This window comes from Lathyrus oleraceus, chromosome 5, assembly GCF_024323335.1.
Source record: "Lathyrus oleraceus cultivar Zhongwan6 chromosome 5, CAAS_Psat_ZW6_1.0, whole genome shotgun sequence".
Taxonomy (NCBI): domain Eukaryota; kingdom Viridiplantae; phylum Streptophyta; class Magnoliopsida; order Fabales; family Fabaceae; genus Lathyrus; species Lathyrus oleraceus.
In genome coordinates this window covers 548,513,877-548,524,135 of record NC_066583.1, presented here as the reverse complement: position 1 = coordinate 548,524,135, position 10,259 = coordinate 548,513,877, and the positions used below count along the sequence as shown (strand labels likewise).

Sequence of the window (10,259 nt, the reverse complement as noted above, 5' to 3'; positions counted from 1 at the left end):
CTAACCATTCCTTTGGATAAATAGAAGTGCGGTGGCGACTCGACTTATATGGTATACCTTAGATTTAGTCAATATCTCTAATGGTAACGAATACCTCGCTACACCTATCATGGTTAGATTCCCTTCCACCCAATTCCATAACAACTTTGGACAACCTTAGAAAAGTATTCCTTGCTAGATACTTTCCCCCAAGTAAGACCGCCGTTCTTCGAAACCACATAACCAAATTTACCCAGAACCAAGGAGAATCGTTGTTCGAAGCTTGGGAGAGATATAAAGAGCTGTTAAGAGCATGCCCATATCATGGTTTAGAAAATTGGTTAATCATTCAGACCTTCTATAATTGATTTCACTATAACACTAAGATGACCATTGACGCCGCCGCAGGTGGCACTCTGATGAACAAACCTTATCCTGAAGCTAGTGCCTTCATAGAAGATATGGCTCAAAACCATCAATCATGGGGAGTTGAACGAGCGACAGTTGAGAAGAAGGAAGTCCAATGAGGAGTACATGAGTTAAGCTCTATAAACATGATGCAAGCTAAAATGGACACATTAGCCCTCAACGTTGAGCATATGTGCATAAACCCGAATACTGCAACTACAGTTTCTTCGGATTGTGAGATATGTAGAACCAAGGGACACCAATCTGTAGAATGCAGTCTCTTAAACGAAACCAACTCTGAGCAAGTGAACTACGCCCAAGGGAACCCATATTCAAATACCTATAATGATGGATGGAGGAACTATCCGAACTTCTCCTATAAGAACAATAACCCTATCCAAAATACTGCACCTCCGAGACAACTAGGTTACCAAGCCCCAAGACCAAATCAACCTATGCAACCTATGCCACCAAAGCCGAGCCTTGAGAAAATTATGGAAAATTTTATCACTGCTCAAACCCAACAAAACAAAGAGTTCATGAACCAGAACATTCACGTCAATAAACTGATTACCCAGTTAGGAACCAAGGTTGACCAAATAGTAACTCACATTAAGATGCTTGAAACCCAGATCTCTCAGGTAGCTTTAAACCAAGCCCCCCAGACTACACCTGGAGGATAGTTCCCTGGACAACCTCAATAGAATCCGAGAAGACAAGCCAATGCCATTACCCTACGAAGTGGGAACACTTATGATGAGCCACCAAACCCAAGATTGAGTGAACCCAAAGCTTCTAAGTAATATACCAAACCCACAGACGATGTGAAGGAACCAAAGGAATCTGAAAAACAGGAAGGTCAAGAAAAAGGAGAAGAACCTAAAGACAAAACTTATGTACCACCCCCGCCATACAAACCACCGATACCATATCCGCAAAGACTCCAACAAACCCAGATCAATAACCAGTATCAGAATTTCATTAAGGTTATAGAAAAACTTCACATAGAAATCCCTTTCACAGAAGCCATCACCCAAATACCTTCTTATGCGAAGTTTCTCAAAGACATCCTTACCAACAAACGTAGACTTGACGATCCGAAGCCCTTGGAATGCAATTCTATTTCTGAGAATAAGTTAGCCAAAAAGGGTAAAGATCCTGGAAATTTCTCCATTCCTTTTCTTTTGGGTAGTCATGTCATCGAAAAGGCTTTTCTAGACTTAGAAACTAGTGTGAGCTTAATGCCTTTAGCAGTTTGTAAGAGGTTAAACTTAGGAGAATTACAGCCTACTAAGATGTCACTTCAATTAGCCGATAGATCTGTTAAGTATCCAATAGGCATATTAGAAGATGTCCCTGTTAGGATAGGTCAGTTATTTATCCCTACTGATTTTGTTGTCATGGACATCAAAGAGGACAATGATATACCAATCCTTCTAGGAAGACCGTTCTTATCAACTGTAGGAGCCATAATAGATGTCAAGAGAGGAAAATTGACCTTTGAGGTAGGTGACGAGAAGATATAATTTATACTTTCAAAATTTCTTATGGCACCTATGATGGGAGACGCATGTTATGCCATAGATATCATTGATGAATGCATTAGGGAAATAGAACAAGAAGAAATCATAAAAACAATTAAATTTCCATCAACTCTCATACTGGAAGATGATGACTTTAGGAAACCCTACATCAATGATAACCTTTATGAATGTTTATCCCTTACCCCAGATCCCATGCCCTAAGTAATTAACCAACCTTAGAACTTAAGGAACTACCTAAGAACCTAAGATATGAGTTCCTCGATGAAGAGATGAACCATGTTAGGGACCAATTAGTACTACTTTTTATATCAATTTATTGGTCCCTTTTACCAAGTTTTGATGTAATTACACACTTTATTCTCACTATTTTGTATAAATGCAATTATGTTTAATTTATGTTGTTTTGAATAACTATTTCACATATTTGTTAGTTTTGTAGAATTTTTGGGCAAGAGAGCTTTGGAATGCACAATCATAAATTTAAAGAAGTGTTGAATGCAATTTGGAAGCCTAACTTGGAAGAATACCACTTGGAAGAATACCACTTGGAAGACTCTTTGGATGAAGCTTGTAAAGCAAGGAAGCTGAAATAGCTTCAGTTCGCGCCGCGAAGCCTGCGAATCCAGCAAGCTGTTTTTGGGCCAAGGGTGCTGTTTTTCATGACCAGCTGGTTTTTGCCATTTTGGTGTCTGCCTGAGGGGAGCTTTTCTGCTTTGGATGAAAATGATCATTTTAGGAAATGTCAACCCTTTTAGAAAATCAGAATAGAAATTGATATTCATTCTAACACATTGAGATATTCATTCATACTTTGATATTTTGTAAGAGAGAAAAACAGAGTTTTCTTCCATTGCATTTTGCTTTGCAAGATGATGATGAGGAGCTAAACCCCATTTTGTCAAGATTGGAGGTAGTAGCTATTCCTATTTGTTTATATATTGTATTTGACTCTTATATATGATAAAAGATTGTTGATGTATTGAATGATATTTTTGCCCTAAGTTGAATATTAGACTTGAGTAGTTGTTGAAAGAGATTATTTAAGTTTTGATCTAAAATATACTTTCAAGTAGTGAATAAGTTGTAGAGATAGATTTATTCACTACTCTTCTTTTGTATCAATCATTAAAGATTGCTATATTGATAATTAGATGGAGAGATCGTCTAAGGATTAATATAGTGATTATCACAATATCATTTAGACATAAATGACTTTGAGAGGATATTTGAACATCATCAATAATCTTAAATCTATATAGTTGTCATAAGAAATCATAAGCATTTGGAATAGTGAACTCCAATCTTGCCAAGCTTTTACATTTGATTAAAACCATTTTATTGTTTTAGTGACATTTTACTCAAGAAGATAACTTTCCAAACAAAACAACTTTGTTACTTTCTAAACTTATAACAATTTGGATTATAGAACGGCGGTAATAACAACCAATCTCTGTGGATACGATATAAAAATATTTACCGAAGATATACTTTTCAACAAATTGGCGCCATTGCCGGGGATTGGTGTTCGATATTACAAGCATTGCAATAATTCATTGTTTTAAGTTTTGTTACTTTTATTACTATCCCTCTTGTGTTTCACTTGGTTTGTTAGTTTTGTAGACTCTAGTGCATGCGAGGAAAAGCTACCGAGGAGCAATTTCAATTCGATCCCGAAATTGAAAGAACACTTAGGAACCTCAATAGCAAAACACGAAGAAGAAGGAAACTAGCCGAAGAGAGGAACCGGAGAGAAGAAGCATCTACTTCCGCACTTGTTAAAATCCAAGAAGTGGTTGTAGAGGCTTGTGACGGAAACATGGCGAATGACAATCGTACCGAAATGTCCGCTAATAGTCCAAGAAGGAATGCTCAATTTGCCCGAGGAGGAAGAAATACGGAGATGAAGACCGGAATCCTCCAACTTCTCTATGCAAATCCATTCACCGGAATGGACCATGAAGATCCGTATACCCATCTCATCAAATTCTATGAGATTGTGGGTTCTACGGGAATTGATGAAACGGGTGAAGAGGCATTATTCAAAAGGATGTTCCCACACTCCTTAGTGGGGAAGGCAAAGGAGTGGTACCTTGATCAAGCACCAAGAGTGATGACGGATTAGAATTTACTAGAAGAAAAGTTTTTAGAAAGATATTTCCCTCAATCCCGATTCATGGAAGCCAAAACGGCTATTGCGGTATTCACTCAAGGAAGTAACGAGTCTTTAAATGAGGCTTGGGAAAGATTCAAGTCAATGTTGAGAAAATGTAAGGGTCATGGTTTTGATGAGCTCACTCAAATCCATATTTTTCTAAATGGGCTCCAATCAACTCACAAGACACTTTTGGATGCTACCGCGGGTGGCTCTCTTATGTCAAAGAATGCTGAAGAAGCTAAAGTCATTATTGATCGGATGGCACTCAATGATCGCCAAAGTCAACATGATCGTAGCCCTTCACAACGTAAATCGGGAGTTCTTGAGTTAAATACCAACGATGCCATTCTTGCTCAAAACAAGCTACTCTCTCAACAAGTGGAGTTGCTTACTCAACAAATGGCCAAGCTTCCACAGCAAATGAAGGAAATTCAAGGGTCTCAAGTTCGACATCAAGTAAGATGTTGCGAATTATGTCAAGGAGATCATCCTACTAGTTTATGTCCTCCACTAGAAGAAGTGAGTTATGTGAACAACCAAAATCAAGGCTATCAAAGACAACCTCCTAACAATCAAGGTTATCAACCAAGAAACAATCAAGGCTATCAACCATCAAGGTTCAACAATCAAAATTTTCAGCAACAAAGTCCTTATCAACACCCTAACTCTCAAGGCCAACAATCGCAAGGAGGAAATTCCAAGCTAGAGGACACTCTTCAACAATTCATGCAAGCTTCCATGGAAAATCAGAAGAGTAACGAAGCTGCAATTAAGAATCTGGAAAACCAAGTAGGCCAACTTGCAAAGCAACTGTCGGAACAAAACGCAGGATCTTCCTTTTCCGCTAACACTCAAACCAATCCAAAGGAGCATTGTAAAGCAATTGTCACGAGGATCGGTAAAGAGTTGACAAGTGAAAAAAGTGAGGAAATTACAGTAGAGAATGATATGGATGGGGTGCTGGAAAAAGAGGATATGGTTGGTGGAAGGGAGAAAGTGGCTGGAACTCTTCAGTTCGCGCCGCGATCCCCCTTCGCGCCGCGAAAAGAGCAGGATCTGCCAACAGAGAAGCAGACTGAATTGGAGGTGAAAAAGGATGTCGAACCAAGAAAGAAGAAGAAAGGAGAGAAAGGTGTGAGCGTCATTCCAACCCAACATCTACCTTATCCACATGCTCCATCGAAGAAGGACAATGCTAGGCATTATGCACGGTTCATGGACATATTCAAACAACTTCAAATCAATATTCCATTTGCCGACGCATTAGAGAAAATGCCACGGTACGCAAAGTTCATGAAGGACATTCTTACAAAGAAAAGGAGACACATGGAAGACGAAACCATCTTGCTTGATGCACGTTGTAGTGCCATCATTCAAAAGACTCTCCCAAGGAAGGAATCCGATCCGGGCCGAGTCGTTTTACCGGTAACCATTGGAAGCACATACATTGGTAATGGTTTGATTGACTTGGGATCTAGCATCAATCTAATCCCCTTATCCATTGTTAAAAGATTGGGAAATGTTGAGATCAAATCGACAAGGATGACTTTACAACTAGCCGACAAATCTACCACTTCACCATATGGAATTGCTCAAGACATGTTAGTGAAAGTGGACAAATTCTTGTTTCTGGTAGATTTCGTGATAGTAGATATGGATGAAGATCGTGATGTTCCTCTAATTTTTGGAAGGCCATTCATGAAAACATCTTGGATGATGATTGACATTGATGATGGACTAATGAAGGTGAGAGTGCAAGATGAAGAGGTGACCTTTAATCTCTTTGAAGCCATGAAGCATCCAAATGACAAGCATGATTCTTTCCTAATCGATGCATAGAAGAGGAAGTAGTGGAGGTCTCAAATCAAGTTCATATTTCTAATTCTCTAGAAAGATCTCTTATCGGAGCCTACAATGTGTTAACCGAAAATGAAGAAAAAGAGATTGAAGCAATGTTGCATGAGTTAGAGTCTTGTGGCGAGCTTCCTTGTCAAGAAGAAACAAAGGAAGACTTGGATGCGACGAAGAAAACGGAAGAACCGAAACTCGAGTTGAAAATGCTACCTTCACACTTAAAATATGTGTTCCTTGGTGACGAGTGTACTAAACCGGTGATCATTAGCAACACCTTGTCCACAAAAGAGGAATGCAAATTGATACAAGTGCTGAAAAAGAATGAAGGTGCAATAGGGTGGGTGTTATCCGACTTGAAGGGTATTAGTCCGGCCTATTGTATGCATAAGATCATGATGGAAGAGAATTTCAAACCCGTTGCACAACCTCAAAGGCGTCTAAATCCATCGATGAAAGAAGTAGTTCAGAAAGAAGTTATCAAACTTTTGGAAGCCGGAATGATTTATCCTATCTCCGATAGTGAATGGGTGAGTCCGGTACAAGTAGTTCCCAAGAAAGGTGGCATGACGGTTATCAAAAATGATAAAAATGAGTTGATTCCGACAAGAACGGTAACCGGGTGGAGGATGTGTATTGACTATAGAAGGTTGAACCAAGCTACAAGGAAAGATCACTTCCCACTACCTTTCATGGACCAAATGTTGGAAAGGTTAGCCGGAAAAAATTTCTACTGTTTCTTGGACGGGTATTCGGGGTACAACCAAATTTCGGTCAATCCGGAGGATCATGAGAAGACGGCTTTTACATGTCCTTTTGGCATCTTTGCTTACCAAAGAATGCCTTTTGGGTTATGTAATGCACCGACCACATTTCAACGGTGTATGCAAGCTATATTCTCGGACTTAATAGAAGAATGCATTGAGGTGTTCATGGATGATTTCCCCGTTTATGGGTCATCTTTTGATTTGTGCTTAAAACATCTTGATGTGGTTTTGGGAAGATGCGTGGAGACCAACTTAGTGCTCAATTGGGAAAAATGCAATTTTATGGTCACCGAAGGTGTTGTACTCGGTTACAAGATCTCCTCTGAAGGATTAGAAGTTGACAAAGCTAAGGTGGAAGTTATCGAGAAACTACCACCTCCAACAAATATAAAAGGAATAAGGAGCTTTCTCGGGCATCCCGGTTTCTATCGGAGATTCATCAAAGATTTTTCAAATATAGCAAAGCCATTGAGTAACTTGCTCAACAAAGGTACGCATTTTCTTTTCGATGAGTCATGTCTCAAAGCTTTCCTTGATTTAAAAGAAAAGTTAGTCACCGCACTCATAATCGTGGCACCATATTGGAAACTTGATTTTGAACTTATGTGTGACGCAAGCGATTATGCAGTTGGTGCGGTGTTGGGTCAAAGAAGAGATAAAGTTTTTCATGCTATCCACTATGCTAGTAAAGTGTTAAATGAGGCGCAAGTCAATTATGCGACAACTGAAAAAGAATTACTAGCTATAGTGTACGCATTGGAAAAGTTTAGATCTTACTTGATTGGGTCAAAGGTTGTAGTCTACACTGATCACTCGGCGATCAAATATTTGCTAACCAAGCCGGATTCCAAACAAAGACTAAGTCGTTGGATTCTCTTATTGCAAGAGTTTGATTTGGAAATCTGGGATAAAAAAGGTTCCGAAAACTTGGTGGTGGATCATTTATCTCGTTTGGTCAATGTGGACATTACAAACAAAGAAGAGGAAGTAAGAGAAGAATTTCCGGATGAAAAACTGTATGCGATTCAAGTGAGGCCTTGGTTTGCTGATTTTGCTAATTACAAAGCAACCGGTTTAACACCGGAAGACCTCACTTGCAATCAAAGAAGGAAATTCTTGGCGGATGCAAAATATTATGTTTGGGATGATCCGTATCTATTTAAAGTGGGTGTAGACAATATTTTGAGAAGGTGTGTAACAATTGAGGAGTCAAAGGACATCCTTTGGCATTGTCACAACTCTCCGTATGAATGTCACTATAGAGGTTTGAGAACAGCCACTAAAGTGCTCCAATCGGGCTTTTATTGGCCATCTTTATTTAAAGATGCACATGAACATGCGAAGAGTTGTGATACATGCCAACGGAGTGGAGGAATAGGAAAGCGAGACGAAATGCCTCTAACCAACATGCTAGAAGTAGAAGTTTTTGATTGTTGGGGTATTGATTTCGTTGGCCCATTCCCCTCTTCTTTCTCAAATGAGTACATACTAGTGGCCGTTGACTATGTCTCGAAGTGGGTAGAAGCAATTGCTTCACCTAAGGCCGATGCCAAAACAGTGATTAAATTTTTAAAGAAAAACATTATGGTGGATCACCTCTAGAAAAAGTTTTGTAACATTATGGTGTAAAGCACAAGGTGACCACTCCCTACCACCCACAAGCGAATGGTCAAATGGAGGTTTCTAACCGGGAAGTCAAGCGGATCCTTGAGAAAACAGTCTCCAATTCAAGAAAAGATTGGTCTTTAAAACTGGATGAAGCTTTGTGGGCGTATCGTACCGCCTACAAAGCACCTATTGGGCTAACTCCATTTCAAATGGTGTATGGAAAGACTTGTCATCTTCCAGTAGAAATGGAGCATAGGGCATTATGGGCTCTCAAATTTTTGAACTTCGACTCCACTTTAGCTGGAGAAAGAAGAAACGGACAACTCCATGAATTGGAGGAATCAAGGAACAACGCTTACCATTCGAATAAACTTTACAAGGAAAAGGTAAAGGCATACCATGATGGAAAGGTCCGTCATAAGGAGTTTCATGTTGGACAAATGGTATTGCTTTTCAACTCAAGGTTGAAGTTATTCCCTGGTAAGCTGAAGTCAAAATGGTCAGGACCGTTTGTTGTCAAAGAGGTGCGCAACTATGGGGCCATTGTGATCGAGGATCCAAAGTCACAAGAGAGCTGGACTGTAAATGGCCAAAGACTCAAAGTCTACCATAGTGGCGACGTAAATCGGGATGTATGTGTCATTTCTCTATCCGGACCGGGCTAATCATTGGACCGTCGAGCTCTAAATGACGTTAAACAAAGAGCTTGTTGGGAGGCAACCCAACATTGTAAGTCTGCATTTTACATTTTCTCAATTCTGCTATGTTGATATTCGACTGTGTTAAAATTCTGTGAAATTGGGTTCTGTCCACTGCAGTTCGCCCCGCGACCATCGTTCACCCAGGGAACTAAAAGCAAAGCTTCAGTTCGCACCGCGAACAAGGTTTGCCCCGCGAACGGTGCGTGGCAGAACCACTTAAGTTTTGTTTAGGTTAGTTTTTCTGTCCATTCTATTTCATTTTCAAAACTTCAACTTTCCCTCTTTTTCACTCCCACTCCCAAAAACTTCCCAAAACTAAAAAACTTCCTTCTCCATCTCCCAAATCCTCAGTTGTTAGCTAAGATTCAAGTGCACTTCAATAAGGTATGTTGTTCTTTTCATGTTCTCTTCTCCATTTCATTCGGGTTCTCATTTAGGTAAGGTTAGGGTTTTGTAAAAATTGAAACTTGACACTTGAAACAACCTTGCGTGTCTAATGTGGATTCAGATTAGGATTAGGATAGAGATTGTGATTATGACTGATTGGAAGTAAAAAACCTTAAAATCCTTGGAACCCTAGCAGGCTCCTGGAGATTTCCTGGTTCGCAGGGTTCGCGCCGCGAACGAGCCTTCGCGCTGCGAATTGGGAAATTCCAGTGTTATGTTTTATGCTGATTGATTGCTAACTCTCTTCATGTTTTGTTGTGTGGTTGTTTTGATGTTTGTTGCAGATGTCTAAGAGAACCAAAACCACGGCTTCCGTTCAACCCCGTTCATTAAGACGGTTCACAAGTGACGAACACGAAGAACGATTTGAAAACTTAATCAAGAGAACCATCCAACCGGAAAGGTTCATCCGTTTATCACCGGGTGGGACTTATCGGAATTTGGTTTCCAATTTTGAGAGAAGAAGGTGGACCGAACTTTGTGAACCAGAGGCGGCGATCAATTATGATATTGTACGGGAGTTCTATTCAAACACCATGCATCTTGAAGAGGGAGTAGCTTTCAACTAACAAACAAGGGTAAGAGGCAGGATTATTTCTTTTGGCATAAATGCAATTAACTCCTATCTTGGTAATCCTCTAACCTTGGGAGAGAATGAATGGTGCGAGTATCGTACCCAGGAATTGGCAAACGTTTGGGATCTTCCAGGACTTCTCCAAAATAACTAAACCTTTAACTAAACCTTTAACTAAACCTTTATCAAGGACTTATCCAAAATAACTAAACCTTTAACTGGCCT

General features: G+C 39.8%; 1 non-coding gene across 1 annotated transcript; it reads right to left on the bottom strand.

Annotated features, from left to right (window-relative positions):
* Window positions 1-203: 203 nt before the first annotated feature.
* On the bottom strand, window positions 204-310 carry LOC127089608 (small nucleolar RNA R71). The gene has a single exon (XR_007791182.1). It is a non-coding gene; the product is annotated as a small nucleolar RNA R71 (small nucleolar RNA).
* Between the last annotated feature and the right edge of the window lie 9,949 nt (window positions 311-10,259).